The sequence below is a fragment of the Canis aureus genome, chromosome 14, assembly GCF_053574225.1.
Source record: "Canis aureus isolate CA01 chromosome 14, VMU_Caureus_v.1.0, whole genome shotgun sequence".
Classification (NCBI taxonomy): domain Eukaryota; kingdom Metazoa; phylum Chordata; class Mammalia; order Carnivora; family Canidae; genus Canis; species Canis aureus.
In genome coordinates, this window is record NC_135624.1 from 12,878,251 (window position 1) to 12,892,862 (window position 14,612).

Genomic DNA, 14,612 nt, shown 5'->3' on the forward strand with positions numbered 1-14,612 from the left:
ATTATTTTCCATCTCTGCACTTTCAGTCTCTATGTGTCTTCAAATCTGAAAGTCTTACATAGGCTGAATATGCATGGATTTTTTTTAATCCATTCAATCACCCTATATCTTTGACTGGAGCATTTAGTACATTTACATTTGAAGTAATCAATAACTATGTACTTATTGTCATTTGCTGTTTTCTGGTTACTACTGTAGTTCTGTTCTTGTCTTGCTCTTTTCCTTTGTGACTTACTTTCTTCAGTGTTATGCTTACATTCCTTTCTCTTTATGATTTTGTGTATCTATTATAGGTTCTTAGTTTGGGGTTACCATGAGGTTCATATATAACTTCCCATGTGTACAACAGTCTATATTAAGTTAGAACATATATACTTCCTTTTCTATGTTTTATGTATATGTCTTACTTTATATCTTTTATTTTGTGTATCTCCTAATTTTTAAAGATATATTTGATTTTACTGCTTTTATCTTTCAATGTACATGCTAGTTTTATAAGTGACTGATCTTCTTTCTACCTTTACCTGTATATTTGTTTTTACTAGTGATAGTTTTTCCTTCAAAATTTTCTCAATTTTAGTTATGGCCTTTTCTTTTCCACTTAAGAAAGTCCCTTTAACATTTGTTATGTAAGGCTACTTTAGTGGTGATGAACTCCCTTAACTTTTGTCTGGTAAACTTTTTAATCTCTCCTTAGATTGTGAAGGTACAATATTCTTGGTTATACGTTTCTTCTTTCAGCATTTTGAACATAGGCCACACCCCTCTGGCCTGAAAAGTTTCTGCTGAAACGTCTCTCCCTTGTATGTAACTATTTGTTTTCCTCATTGCTTTTAAGAGTCCCTCTTTATCTCTAGTTTTTGCCAATTTAATTATTGTGTCTTAGTGTGGACCTCTTTGAGTTCATCTGGTTTGGGGCTCTTAAATATGCATGTGTGTTTCCTTCCCAGGTTAGGAAAATTTTCAGCTGTTATAGCTTCAAACAGGTTTTCTCTTGCTTTCTTTCTTCTCCTAAAAACAATAACGCAAATGTTATTTGCGCAAATGTTATTACACTTGATATTTCAGAGAGGTCCCTTAACCTCCTCATTTAAAGAATTATTTTTTTCCTGTTTAGCTTGGTTGCTTTCCACTATCCTGTCTTCCAGATTCCCAATCCATTCTTCTACATTCTCTAACCTGTCGATTCCCTGTACTGTATTTTTCAATTATTGTATTCTTCAGCACTGATTGGTTCTTTTTATATTTTCTTTCCCTTTGCTGAAGTTCTCACTGTTTATGCACTCTTGTCTCAAGCCCAAACATTACTCCAAACTCCATTAGGTAGACTGTTTATCTCCATTTTTTTTAGCTCTTATGAAAAGTTTTGTCTTGTTCTTTTGTCTGGAACATAATCCTGTCTCCTCATTTTGTCTGGCTCTGTGTTTGTTTCTATGTATTAGGTAGGTGAGCTGTGTCTTCTGGTATTGAATAAATAGTGGCCTAATGTAGAAGGTGTCCTGTGGTGCCTGGAAGTGCAATTCCCCCAGGTCACTAGAACCAGGTGCTCCAAGGATGTCCTTTCTGTGGGCTGCATGCACCCTCCTGCTGGGCCTGGGGTTGCTTGTAGGCAGGGCCGGCCCTCTACCAAGTGGTCAATAATGAATTGCCATGATTACTGTGGGCAAACTGGTGGGCAGAGCTTGCCACCAGCATGATCAGCCTTTATGCTAGCTGTCTGTAATGACTGCAGGTACACTGGCTTGCCCCTGGCAATTGGCTGAGAGGCCTGGCTATAGCTACTGTGGGCATGCTGGTGGTGGTGGAAGGGGGTGCCTAGGTTCCCCTTCCTGGGGCAGGAACTGCTTTAGAGGGACAGTGGTTCTGGTCAGGGTTGCCAACCAGATGGTCCAGGCTGAAGCCACTTCGGAGGAGCATGTGCTGGGGGGGACAGACTGGGAGTGGTTAAGTCTACAAGGAATGATGGAGTGCGGAAAGGAACATTGCAGAGTAGTTGGGAGAATATCAAAATTGGCTCCCACATGCTTCCAGCCAGCTAGGGTGAAGAAGGGCACAAAAAATGGTATTTTCCAGCACCTCTGTTCCCAGTGAAAGTTCCTACAGATTCCTGCCCCTCTGGCACATGTCCTGAAATTAGGCAATATATTTCTATGTTTAACCCTAAGTACTTTTCAAATTGATGCTTCTGTGCTGGGTCTCAGACCAAGTAATATAGCACAAGAGCCCTTTAAGTGCGGATACTTGGTTTCTTATCTCTTGGCCCTCTCAATTAAGCCCCATAATTTTCAAAGCTTCCAGAGTTAAGCAATGAACCCTGCTGATTTTCAAAGCCAGATATTATGGGGACTGACCTTCCCTGTGCAGTTCCCCAGGGCCAGGAATACAGAGTGTGAGGACTGATTCCCTAACTCTTTTGAGCCTATGATATTCCTCTTGCTTGTGGGTCCCAGGCTGGGAGTTTGGTTCATGACCAAGTATCTCTGCCCCTCTCAATGTGGCCTTTCTTTACGCTTTTAGCTGTGGAAGATTTGTTGTGCTAGTTTTTAGGTTTTTTCAGAGTGAGTTGCCTTACTGACAATTTATTGGCTCAGTGTGCCCATGGGAAAAGGCATGCTCAGTGTCTTCTCACTCTACTATCTTCCCCCACTCTCCTTTCTTTATAGTAATTATTAAGCAACAATTGAGGATATCCCTGGCTGAGCACTATTTCAGATATGGGAACCCATATACTGTAAAATGTGTATATTGTGCTTAGACAGTTAAATTTCACTAATAAGTTGTACATATGTGGCATGTCCAAAACTGATGTTTGAAAACAGAAGTCCTACAAAATCCTGAGTTGTATTTTTGTTTGAACATCCATTTGTAAAGTTAATTATGTAATGATGTTTTAACACTGACTAGATACTGGAACATGGGAAGATACCAGATCTTAGCTAAGTGGCATAAAATACAATTGGGGGAAATGTACTTACGTTTTTACTTTACTAAAACCTATGGACAATGGCCATTTTATAAGAAATATAAGAAAAAAATTTTTTTCATGTTTGAAAATTATGAGATTGGATCTTTAGTGGTATCATAATGTATAAGACAATGTAAATATATCAAGAAATACAAAGTACCATGAGAAAAAAAAAAAAAGCAGGTGGATAGAAATGCAATTGTGTTTGGTACAGGTTATGAAGAGATGGAAGGTAAAACGTGAAGAGAGGACTGAATAAGGGACAAATGAGACAAGGCAGAACCCTTCAGGTATAAGGGTTTTAACACAAGCAGGTTTTTAATACAAGGAACAGCAGGAAGGCCATCATGGCCAAAGGAAAGTAGTCAGGAAAAAAATGGTCAAGTCTGAGACAATCATCACCGGAGGGCAGTGTCTTTTAAACTATGGGTCTCAACATTTTTGGAAAAATTAACTAAGTAGATTAAAAAGAGAACTTACTGTTTTTATCTCACTGAAAATAGTATGGAATGAAGTATGTCTTATGCAATAAGGATAGTACTGTTGTGTGAAATTTTTGTTTTACAGTGTGCGTGTGTGACTGAATCTCAAAACACGTACAGTGGGTCACAGAAAATTTGAAGTGGGCTTATAGATCAAGGTAAAAATCCTAATTATTCTAAATGTGACAGATAGGTAGCCAGTATAAGGAGGAAAGGCAGAGAGAAATGATAAAATCTACTAATCCCTTTGTAAAGATTACTTTGACCTTCACACAAAGTACTTATTAATTCAAAGGGGAAGATGATAACTTAGGAGCCGAGGAACATGGTGAGTACCACCCAATTAAATTTCACACCACAACACAGCCATGAAGGTCTTCTTCATATGATAGACTAAAAAGGAAATATCATTTATGTGGTATTCCTGGCAAAATCCAACAATTCAATCTGCTCTTTAGGAAATATTGGATACAATTCATAAAAAGTACAAAATAAAGTCAATGTTATAAAAGCTGGGTAACTGGGTATTCTAAATTAAAGGAGACTAAAGAGACATCACAACTAATTGCAATGTTTCTGAATCAGGAAAAAAATTGCCATTTAGTACATTATTTGAGCAATTGTAAAATCTGATATGAACTGTATTAGGTAACAGTTATGTATTGATGTTAAACTTCCTGACTTATATTGTGGTTATGTAAGGAAATGCCTTCATTTTTAGTATACAGGTGAGGTACTGGGGGTAAAAGGATATGGTATGTGCAACTCATTCCTAAATGTTTTAATAAATAGAAGAGGAAAAAGAAAAAATAAATGTGGCAAATGTTAATAACTGCTAAAATCTAAGTGAAGGATATTGTTATAAGCTAAACTGTAATCCTCCCAAAGTCGTATGTTTAAGTCCTAACTCCACACAGTACCTCAGGAATGTGACCTTATTTGGAGACAGAACGTTTAAAAGTGTGGTTAAATTAAACTGAGGTCATTAGGGTGGGTCCTAATCCAATATATGACTGGTATTCTTGGAAGAGATTAGGAAACAAACACAAGTACAAGGACCACGCGATTACTAAAAGGAGAAGATAGCCATCTATCTATAAACCAAGGAGAGAGCCTTCAGAAGAATTTAACCAAACTAACACCTGGATCTCTGACTTGCAGCCTCTAGAACTGTAAAAAACAATTTCCTTTGTTTAAATCACCTAGTCTGTGGTACTTTGTTATGGAGGCCATATTAGGAAAATTATTAAATACCTTAATTTCTTTTTTGAAAAAAAGATTTATTTATCTTAGAATGCGTGTGCATCCAAGTGGGGGAGAGGAGAGGAAGAGGGAGACTCTCAAGCAGACTCCCTGCTAAGTGCAGAGCCCCACAGCTATCCCATGACCTGTTCCAAAATCAAGAGTCAGACTTGAGCCATCCAGCACTCCAATATAGCTTAATTTCTGATACTTGGTCAAATTTGATACAATGCAAATAAAAAAAATTGATACTCCATCCAAGCAATGTACAAAAGTAAAGAGGTTCAAAGAGCAAAAAATTTGAGCACCACTGGGTTAGGTACTTTCTAACTTCTGATCTTATCCTTAATACCTTCTTAAAAGACTTAGTATATTGGATACATGCCTTTTCTACTAGCTTTCATAACGACACTAACCTAAAAGAATTATTTCCTCTTTGTAACTCCTCTGCTTCCTGTCTTGATGGCTTTATTTATTTGTAACTTGTAAGTATTTTTTTCAGCTATTTCAGTCTTGTTTTAAGTAGTGTATGATGAATGCCATCTGATCTGATTCAGAAACTCACTGTAATTTAATTTTTAAAAATATCCTATCACACAAAAATATCCTCATTTTGATTGCTCAAGTCTGTATTTAATTTGGTCACTATATTATATATGTAGTTAGTTTATTTCTTTTGAATAACAGTAATCAGCTACATATATAATTTTGAATTTTCTAGTAATCACATTAAAAGGTAATAAAAACAGGAAAAAAGTCTTAGTAATATATTTAACCAAGCATATCTAAACTAAATTCATAAAGAAGTTATTAATATATTTTATATTCTTTTTTATTCTAAGACTTCAAAATCTGGTTGTGTATTTCACCTTTACAGTACATCTCAATTCAGAAAAGCTGTATTTCAAATGCTTATTAACTACTATGCGGCTAGTGACTACTATTTTGTATAGCATAGCTCAAGATGGAAGCAAAAATAATTCTTCATTTGTATTTGAATTCTGATTTGAGCTTTATATCCCAGTGACCACATCTCACATCTACTATTTAATATTTCTCTTTTATTGTGCTGCTGCATATGTTCATTTAACATTTTATTTTCCAAATGCCAAATTCTTAACCCTGATTTCCATTTCTCAGGAAATTTTATATTTTGAAAAATCTATCATTTATAATATAGAGTTCTGACCTTTTTGTTACAATATCGTTTCCTAAAACTATAAGGACATATACTGACCTTTCCATGTACAGGTAATTTCAAACTGTCCAAAGTCATGACAAATGAAATTAAGAAGAGAGAATTTGAAGTAAACATTGCAAAAAGAAGTAAACATTGTCAATAAAGTACTGTTTGATTCCTAAAGTGGATGTAGCAGTGAACATCTGAAACACTACAGCCTACTTTGTTCCCCCTCCTCCAATGACAAGCAAACTGGTACCTTCTTGTGTATACCAAGAAACTACACATTTGGCCAGGTAGAACTTGACTTTCATATAATACACTGACAAGCCAATTCTGCCTTTAGAAAGATGTACTTACTACTTAGTTGTTGGAGCTGTTCCATTTATAAACGGAACATTTATACTCAAACAGCAATGTTTATGCATTTTTTACTTCACAAAATCTTTGCTTATTTATTTAAAATATCTAATAAGAGAAATATCAAAGTTCTTACACTTCTAAAAAAAGAAACTTTGGTCTCAAATTTAACCCAACTGAAACAAAGATGAGATATTTTGGAGATTCAGTTCAAGATGGCAGTATAGAAAGATCCTGAACTCTTCTCACATGGACACACTGAGCCTATAGCTACATATGAAACAATCCCCGCTGGGAAAAAAAACCCCACACCCCCAAGCAGGTAGAGCGGCTGAGACATAATCTTACCATAAACCATATATATAAACCTGGCACAGTCATCTACAATCAAGAGGGAACTTCAAACACCGAGCTACTCCCTGAGGATTGATAGGTTTAACCCAATATCAAGCACCCGAACTTTTATGACCTGCACTTGAGAGATGAACCTCCAAAACATTTATGTTTGAAAGCCAAGGCAGCCTGAACTGAGAAACTTATTATTAAAGAGACATGGGGCACACACTCACCAGTCATAGAGGCAGATGACTGTAAAGTACCCAGACTTTCTGTGAAAGATGTTCATCTGCTTATCTTATTAAAGCATCTAATTTAATACACAGCTAGAGGCATACTGGAATGCTCTTAAGAGAGAGAGACTGGCAGGTGTCAACTTCGCATTCTCTTTCTGCCTCCCTCCAGAGTACTGGAATCTGTCAGAAGGGAGTCTGTACCCTTAAATGGTGCCCCAATTTTTGTGGCTGCCATCCATGAGGGGCCTCTAGACCACCTGGCTCTGGTAGTCAGTGGAGTTTATACTTGCAGGTTCCACAAGCCTGTATAGGACAGAGAATGAATTCTTAACCAACTACCACCCCTAGGGGAAAAGCATGGAGGCAAAAACCTCAAATACCCAGTCTTTCTTTTCGTAAAAGTGGCCGATTAGTTTATCTTCATAGCTGCAGCCTGAGGGGCAGGTTTCTAATTAAATATACAACTAAGAGCTAGCTATAACCCTCTCCAGAAATCTCAGAAGGCTAGGACTATCTTTGTACTCTCCCTCTGCTGTATTCCAGGGCACATCATCTCCAGAGGGAAGCTTGTTGTACACACACCAGGAACCCCAGTTTTTAATCTGGTGGTCTCAGTTTTTATGGATGCTACCTAGCAGATGCCCCCTAAAATGCCTGTCTCTAGTAGTGGAGCTTTTATTCCTGGGTCGCATGGGACAGTTACACCTGGAGATGTCATTACTGGTCAGTTACTACCACCAGGACACAGCACTAGCAGAATGAAATATATCCCAGTCTTTCTGTGAAAAAGGCCTACTGGCCTGGAACTTTAGTCCAAGGGATGGCCTTCTGGTTTGACACACATACAAGGACTTCTGAGATACTTTCCGGGGATGGAGACCATCAGGTACTATTGCTGTGCTATTCCCTTGCCTTCTTCCAGAGTGCCAGTATCTCCTAGAAAGGAGCTTGTACACTTCTCTGGCACTCTGATTTTTGTAGCTGCCACCTGGAGACACCTCTAGTTTACCTGGTTCTGGTGGACAGTGGGACTTCTGTTTATGGTCCAACATGACTATATTATTTTGCATACTTTAAAAGCTGTTGCCTGGGGGATAGGCTTCCAGTCAGCCTAAAGTAGCTGACTGAGATCCTCCACTTAGGGACACTGACAGGTTTTGGTACACTCTCAAATACTACAAAAAACAGCTACAAAAAAGTAAAATAAGCTGCTTGTACAATCAAAAAGGTTTGAGAGACAAGAGCTAGAGCAGAGCTCAACATTAAGTTTCATCTCCTACAAGAGACCATGCCTGCAAGACTGGGAGAGGTGGCTGTTTTATGTAATGCATAGAAACCAACACAGAGTCAAGAAAATGAAGAAACAGAAATATGTTCCAAAGGAAAGAAAACAATAAGACCTCAGAAAGACAACTTAATGAAATGGAGATAAGTGGTCTGTTTACCCAATGAAGAGTTTGAAATAAGTCATAAAGATACTAAGCACAGAAGAATGGATAAAGTGAAAACTTCAACAAAGAGACAAAAAAATGTAAGAAAGTATCAAACAGAAGTCAGAGAATTGAAGAATAACATCACTGAAAAATATACTAGAAGGCTTCAATAGCAGACTAGATGAAACAGGAAAAAAAGATCAGTAAACTCAAATACAAGGCAATAAAACTTATCAAACCAAAGCAGCAAAAAGATAAAAAGGAAGTAACAGTGAAGATAGCTTATGGGCCTTATGGAACAACATCAAGCAGAACATATGCATTATAAGTATCCTAGAATGAAGAAAAAGGGGCAGAAAATTTCCCTAATCTAGGGAAGGAAAGACACTGAGATTCAGAAAGCACAAAAGTTTCAAGTAAGACAAATTCAAAGAGACCCACACCAAGACGTATCATATTGAAAGTGTTAAAAGTTAAAAAAAAGGACAGAACTTTTTTTTCGAGAGGGTGAGAGACAGCACATGCTTGAAAGGTGGGGCAGAGGGGTAGGGGAAAGAGAATTCCAAGCAGACTCCACACTCAGTGTGGAGCCTGATATGGTGCTTGATCTCACTACCCTAAAGATCACGACTTCAGGGATCCCTGGGTGGCGCAGCGGTCTGGCGCCTGCCTTTGGCCCAGGGCGCGATCCTGGAGACCCGGGATCGAATCCCACATCGGGCTCCCGGTGCATGGAGCCTGCTTCTCCCTCTGACTGTGTCTCTGCCTCTCTCTCTCTCTGTGACTATCATAAATAAATAAAAATTAAAAAAAAAAAAAAAAAAAAGATCACGACTTCAGCTGCAATCAAGAGTCAGATGCTTAACCAACCAAGCCACCCAGGTGCCCCAACAAGGAGACAATCTCAAAATCAGGAAAAGAAAAACAACTTATTTTATACAAGGGACCCCCACCATCCCTCCAAGACTAGTGGCAGTTTTTTACAGCAGAAATTTTTCAGGCCAGAAGATTGTAGTATGATACACTCAGAGTGCTGAAAGAAAAAAATCTTCCAACCAAGAATACTCTACCTGGCAAGGATATTATTCATCATTGCAGAAGACAGTTTTCCAGAGAAGCAAAAGCTGAAGGAGTTCATCACCACTAGACTGACCTTGTAAGAAATGTTAAAGAAACTTCTTTAGGCTGAACAAAAAGGATGCCAAAAGAAGCAGGAAAGCATGTGGAAATACAAATCTCACTGGTAAAGGTAAATAATACTAACTTTCAAAATATTCTAATGTTGTAAATATGGTGGGTTAATCACTTAAAGAGGTAATATGAACGTTAAAAAACAAGAGTAGTAAATACAGTGATGTTAAGAGATAAACAATATTTAAAAATGTTAATTGTGGCATCAAAAACATAAAATTGGAGTAAAAATGGAGAGCTTTCAAATGCATTCAGACTGAATTTATCAACATAAAACAAACTATTATAAATATAAGCTGTTAAATGTAAACCTCATGGCAATCATTAAGCAAAAACCTGTAGTAGATACACAAAAGATAAAGGAATCTAAGCATACTACTATGAGCAATCATCAAATCACAAAGGAAGACAAAGAAGAAAAGAACAGAGAAACTACAAAATAGCTAGAAAAAAGGTAGCAAAAGGCAATTAGTACATACCTACCAATACTAATTTAAATATGAATAGATTAAATTCTCCAGTAAAAATACAGAGTGGCTGAAAAGAAGGAAAAAACTAAGACCCATGTATATGCTGCCTAGAAGAGACTCACCTCAGATATAAGAACACATAGATTGGAAGTGAAAGGCTAGAAAAAGATACTCCATTCAGTGGCAATTATAAGAAAGCTGGGATAGCTATACTTATATCAGACAAAACAGACTTTAAGACAAAGACTAATAGGAGACATAAGACATTATATTGTGATAAAAGGTCACTCTAACAAGAGAATATAATGTTTGTAAATATTTATGAAGCCAACACAGCAACACCTAAATATATAAAGCAATACTAACAGACCTGAAGGAATAGAATATCCCACTTTCACCAACAGTTTGATCATTCACTCAGAAGATCATTAAGATGGGTTTAACAGACTTCTATATATAACATTCCATCCAAAAGCAACAGAATATACACTCTTCTAAGTGAATGTGGAACACTCTCCAGAATAGATCATATATTAAGTCACAGAGCAAATATTAATAAATTTAAGAAGAATGAAATCATAGCAAGCATTTTTCTGACCACAATGGTATGAAACTACAATCATTTACAAAAATAAAACTGGAAAATTCACAAATATGTGGCGATTAAACAACATGCTATAAAACAACTAATGGGTCATAGAAGAAACCAAAAGAGAAATCAAAAAATACCTTGAGACAAAAGAAAATGGAAAAACAATATACCAAAACATTTGGAATGATGTAAAAATGTTCCTAAGACTGAATAGCAATAAATGACCTCCACAAGAAACAAGATAAATCACAAATAACCTAATGTTATACCTCAAGGAGCTAGAAAAAGAAGAGAGCCCAAAGTTACTAAAAAGAAGGAAATAACAAAGATGGGAGTGGAAATAAATGAAATAGTTTCACTGATCTTTTCTATTGTCTTTTTAGTCTCTAAGAGCTGGTTCTTTGGAAAAGATAAACAGAATTGACAAACCTTAGCTAGACTTAGACTTGCCAAGGAAAAAAGAATGAACTCAAAATCAGAAATGAAAAAGTTACAACTGATACCATAGAAATACAAAGGATCAGAATGAGACTACCATGAGCAATTATACATTAACAAATAGGACAACTTAAAGAAATGGATAAAGTGAATTGGTAATCAAAAGCCTCCCTACAAAGTCCAAGATGAGAGCTTCATTGGTGAATTCTACCAAACATTTAAATAAAAATTAATACCAATCTTTTTGAAAGTCTTCCAAAATAGCATAGGAGAGAACACTTCCAAACTCATTTTTCAAGGCCAGCATTACCCTGATACCAAAACCAAACAAAAATGCCACAAGAAAAGAAAATTGTAGGCCAATATTGATGATAAACACAGATGCTAAAATTCTAAACCAAATATTAGCAAATTGAATTAAACAATACATAAAAAGGGTCATAAAATATAACCAAGTGAGTTTTATTCCAGGAATGCAAGGAAGGTTTGGTATCTGTAAGTTAATCATTAGGATATTCCACATCAATAAAATGAAAAATAAAAATCATATGATCATTTCAATACATGCAGAAAAAAACATCTGACAAAATTCAGCATTTATAAAACACTCTCAAAAAATGGGTACAGAGAGCACATATCTCAACATAATAAAGGCCACATATGACAAGCCCACAGCTAATGTCAAACTCAACATTAAAAAACTAAAAGCTTTTCTTCAAAGATCAGAAACAAGAAAAGGATGCTCACTCTTATCACCTTTATTCAACAGTGTTTTGAAAGTTCTTGGCAGGGCAATTAAGGCAGGAAGAAGAAATAAAAGGCATTCAAATCAGAAAGGAAAAAGTAAAACTGTCACTATTTGCAGATGACATATTACATAGAAAACCCTTAAGATTCTAGCAAAAAAATGTTAAAACTAATAAATTTAGTAAAGTTGCAGGATACAAAGCCAAAATACAAAAAGCTGTTATTTCCATACACTAGTTACATACTGTTGGAAAGAAAAATTAAGAAAATAATCTCATTAACAACTCCATCAAAAAGAAGTAAGGATAAACTTAACCAAGAAGTTGAACAATTTGTACTCTGAAAACTGTAAGACACCAGTGAAAGAAACTGAAGAAAACAAAAATAAACGGAAAGATATTCCACGCTCATGGATTGGACAAATTATTAAAATATCTATATTAAGCAAAGCAGTCTACAGATTCAATAAAATTCCTATCAAAATTCCCAGTGGCATTTTCCCCAGAATCCCAAATAGCCAACGCAATCTTAGAAAACGTTCCTGGGGCAGCCCGGGTGGCTCAGCGGCTTAGCACCACCTTCAGCCCAGGGCGTGATCCTAGAGACCCGGGATCGAATCCCGCATCGGGCTCCCTGCATGGAGCCTGCTTCTCCCTCTGCCTCTCTCTCTCTCATGAATAAATAAATGAAATCTTTAAAAAAAAAAAAAAAGCTTCCTGATTTTAAACTATATTACAAAGCTATAGTAATCAAAACAGTATAGTATTGGCATAAAAATAGAGTCCAATGGAACAGAGTCCAGAAGTAAACCCACCCATTTATGGTCAATTAATTTATGATAAAGGAGCCAAAAATATACAATGGGGAAAGGACCATCTCTTTAATAAATGATGATGGGAAACTGGATAGCCACATACATACAAAAGAACAAAACTGGACCACTATCCTCACATCATACACAAAAGCTAATTCAAATGGATTAAAAAGTTTAACATAAGATATGAAGTCATAAAAGTCCTAAAAGAAAACAGAGGCAGTAAGTTTCTTGGCATTGGTCTTGGCAATGATTTTTTTGGAGCAAAGGCAACAAAAGCAAAAATTAAAAAGTGGAACTATTTCAAACTAAAAGGCTTCTCAATAGCAAAGGAAACAATCAACAAAATGAAAAGGCAACCTAATGAATGGGGAAAGATTTTGTAAGTCCTATCTGATAAGGGGTTAATATCCGAAATTTATAATTAACTTTTGTAATTACATAGCAAAAAACAAACAATGCAATTAAAAAATGATTGAAGGAACTAAATAGACACCATTTGTCCAAAGAAGACCTATAGATGGCCATCTTTTACATGAAAAGGTGCTCAACAACATTAAATATCAAGAAATGCAAATCAAAACCACGATGAGATATTCCCTCACACTTAACACCTGATGGTGGCTGGGGGATGGATTAAGTGTGTCAACAGCTATCAACATCCAGTTTTAAGTAAGTATTGGGGATTGTAATGCATAGCATGATGATTATAGTTAATAATATTATACTTCATATTTGAAACTGCTAACAGCGCAGACCTTATAAGTTCCCAACATAAGAGAAAAATGTCTATGTATGGTGACAAATGTTAACTAGACTGATCGTGGTGATCATTTTGCAATTTATACAAATACCAAATCATTGGAGTTAAATCAGCAATTAACACTGAACTGTGATTAAACAGTTCTAGAGTATGTGCAAACTGCTGCAAATGTTTACCAAATATCATCCCTAAAAATGTGGTACAATGAGGGATCATATGGACATTTCTTAACCTTCTGAAGACAGAACCTACTTACAACGAAAGTCTATCAATGCATGCTCTTTAGAAACACATTTTATAAAGATGGACACACAAGGGGGATCCCTAGGTGGCTCAGCGGTTTAGCGCCTGCCTTCAGCCCAGGGCATGATCCTGGAGTCCTGGGATCGAGTCCCACATTGGACTTCCGGCATGGAGCCTGCTTCTCCCTCTGCCTGTGTCTCTGCCTCTCTCTCTCTGTCTCTCATGAATAAATAAATAAAATCTTTAAGAAAAAAGAAAAGGTCACACAAGTCAATCAGAAACACCAAAAAAAAAAAAAAAAGAAAAAAAAGAAAAAATTCTTCACAAGAGTCAAAAGTAATATTATGAAACAGTCAATAGTAAAAAACCCCACAGACTAAAAATCCGATATCTTGCATGCCAATTAGTAAAGATCAAACAAAAAACTGAAGGGTAAGTAAAGATGCAATTAAATAGGTAATAACTGCTAACATAATGAGAATATAGACTGAAAATCAATTTGTTAGAGCCTTGGTCTAATTTGACTTCTGTAACTCTATTAGATAAAACCCCTGAATACAGTAAAAGGCTTCATGTAAAAAAGGGACTTAAAAAAAAAAAAAAAAAGCAGGGATGCCTGGGTGGCTCAGTGGTTAAGCGTCTGCCTTTGGCTCAGGGCATGATCCCAGAGTCCCAGGATCGAGTCCCACATCAGGCTTCCTGCATGAGCCTGCTTCTCCCTCTGCCTATGTCTCTGCTTCTCTCTCTCTCTGTTTCTCATGAAATAAATAAATAAAATCTTTAAAAAAAAAAAAAAGCATCATCATGAATAATGCAATTCGAAAATAATTTACTAAAGATGTATATACTATACTCTGTAAGACAACCACTACATACAAATATGAACACCAACAATAACATTATATAGTGTCACCCAGCCATTAAATTAAATTGAAATGACAACATAAAGTACTTATGTCATAATTTCAAATGAAAAAAGATATGAGATTATAAATTAGTTGTAACTATATATAAAAATCTGAATAGCAAAAAAAAAAAAAAAATAAGATATCAAATACACAATACTACCAAAACAACATAACACTGTTTTATTGGGGATGTTGGTATAAAACTGCCATTT

General features: G+C 36.1%; 1 protein-coding gene across 3 annotated transcripts in view; it reads right to left on the reverse strand.

The window, feature by feature from the left end:
• NUDCD1 (NudC domain containing 1) overlaps nucleotides 1-14,612 on the reverse strand; it is an 82,214-nt gene that overhangs the window by 20,640 nt on the left and 46,962 nt on the right. The window lies entirely within an intron of this gene.